This window comes from Saccopteryx leptura, chromosome X, assembly GCF_036850995.1.
Source record: "Saccopteryx leptura isolate mSacLep1 chromosome X, mSacLep1_pri_phased_curated, whole genome shotgun sequence".
Classification (NCBI taxonomy): Eukaryota; Metazoa; Chordata; class Mammalia; order Chiroptera; family Emballonuridae; genus Saccopteryx; species Saccopteryx leptura.
In genome coordinates, this window is record NC_089516.1 from 39,870,726 (window position 1) to 39,873,125 (window position 2,400).

At 39.2% G+C, this 2,400-nt stretch overlaps 1 non-coding gene across 1 annotated transcript; it reads left to right on the forward strand.

Annotated features, from left to right (window-relative positions):
• The first annotated feature begins 759 nt into the window (after positions 1 to 759).
• On the forward strand, positions 760 to 923 carry LOC136386524 (U1 spliceosomal RNA). Its single transcript, XR_010747918.1, has one exon. It is a non-coding gene; the product is annotated as a U1 spliceosomal RNA (small nuclear RNA).
• The last annotated feature ends 1,477 nt before the right edge of the window (positions 924 to 2,400 follow it).

Consider the following 2,400-nt stretch of genomic DNA (forward strand, 5'->3'; position numbering starts at 1 on the left):
ATAAGAAACGATGACATCAGATCATTTACAGCAAAATGGTGGGATCTTGATAACATTATAAGGAGTGAAATAAGTAAATCAGAAAAAAACAAGAACTACATGATTCTATACATTGGTGGAACATAAAAATGAGACTAAGAGACATGGACAAGAGTGTGGTGGTTACCAGGGGTGGGGGGAGGGAGGACAGGGGGAGAGTTAGGGGGAGGGGGAGGGGCACAGAGAACTAGATAGAGGGTGGCGAAGGACAATCTGACTTTGGGCGAGGGGTATGCAACATAATTTAATGACAAAATAACCTAGACATGTTTTCTTTGAATATATGTACCCTGATTTATTAATGTCATCCCATTACCATTAATAAAAATTTATTTAAAAAAAAAAAAAGATTCATTTTAAAGCCAAAGTAATTGGAATAGTGTTAGTCTGGCGTAAGAATCAACAAATTGACCACTGAAAGAGAATGTAAAACCCAGGAACAGTGTTATGAAATTAGAAGAGTACAGAAATGGCACTTCAAACACCAGGGTAAAGAACATTTAATAAATGCTGATAGAACAACAGATTTTTACATGAAAAAAAATAAAATTAGATATCCTCCTTGTACCTTACACATAGAACAATTCTAAATGAATTAAATCACTAAATATGATGAGGTATTTAAAAAATATATTAGAAGAAAATATATGAAGATTTAATAAGACCTTGAAGTAGGAAATATTTTCTTAACCAGTTTCCAAAAGCCTAAAACAGAAAGGAATATTTACCTGGCAGGGGAGATACCATGATCACAAAGGTGGTTTCCCCAGGGTGAGGCTCACTCATTGCACTAAGAGTGTTCTGACCCCTGCAATTTCCCCAAATGTGGGAAACTTGACTGCATAATTTGTGGTAGTGGGGGACTGCGTTCACGCTCTCCCCTAATAAAAAGAAAAAAAAACAGAAAGGAAAATAATTAGTTTCACTTTCTTAAAATTAAAACTTCTTTAAAGTAAAAGCACTATAAACAATTTATAAGACAGGTTTCAGGCTGGGAAAACATATTTGCAGCACACATAACAGACCAAAGTCACTGGTATAAAGAATTCCTAAAATGCAATAGAAAAAGACAAAACTCAATGGAAGAAGAAGCAAAGTATATAAAAATGTTACTACATAAAAAGAAAGAAAACCAAATGAAAAGATACTCAACCTCACTAAATGTCAAGAAAATATGAATTAAAACAATGAAAAACTACTTCACATCCATCATATTGACAAAATTTTAAGTCTTCTGATACAGGATATGTGAACAACAGAAACCCTTATGTACTGTTGGTGGAAATGTAAATTGAGACAACTTTTGCAAGCATTTTGTTAGTATTTAATAATATAAAAAGTGTATTGACCATATTTCACAGTAATTTTACTTACAGGTATTTGACATAGAGAAATCCTTCAATATGTACACAAAGGCAATGAGTGTACTGAGATATTCACAGCAGAATTGTAGAAGTGTAAAATTGAACAATGTATAAATGTCCTTTAATATGTAAATGGAAGACTCCAAGATGATGACAGAGTAGGCAGACGTTCCAACTGCCACCTCCCAGGACCAAATTGGATTACAACTTAATTTAAGAACAATCATCTTGAACAACCAACTTTGGACTAAACAAACAGGAATTTTTAACCAAGGATCACAGAAGAAGCCACACCAAGACTGGTAGGAAGGGCAGAGAGGTGAAAAGTGCTGCCCTGCACCTAGGAGTGAGCAGTGGCTGAGGGTTCAGAGGGACTTTGATTGCAGGAGAGTCGCCCTGAGAGGTGTGGGTGCTCAGCCACAGACCTGGAGTCCCGGCCTAGAGCCCCAGAGCCTAGAAAAGGCACCCAGACAACATCTGGCAGTGAAAAGAGCAGGGTTTCTGTCTGTGAGAAAGAGACAGAGCTCTCAGAGACTCAGGCTTTGTCTTAAACAGCCCATGCAGAAAATCTCATTCATAGCCACTTACCCAAGGCTCTGGTGGGTGGAGAGCTGAGAGGACTGGAGTTGAGAGAAGAGAGTGTAAAGTTGGAATCCAAGGGAGAGAAACTGTGGAGGACGGGCACTGGAAGCCCTTTGTTGAGTCATTCTCCAGTAGTGCAGTTGCCATCTTTCTGTGGTGAAGCATCCCCTCTGTGCTGCATCAGACTGGGGAAAAGCAACTGTACCACCATTGGGAGTCTCTTCAACCCCAGTTATGGTGATGGGTCATTCTGAGAGGCCAGGAAGCAGGGGCCATGTCAGTGACACAGTTTTCTGCTGTTGAGACCAGAGCTCCCTGCCACACTCTCCCAAGTTTATGACAGGTGCTTCTGCCTCACAGGAGACTCAGTGGAAACTGTCTAGAGAGAAGATAGACCACATCTCTAGGTCTCAGA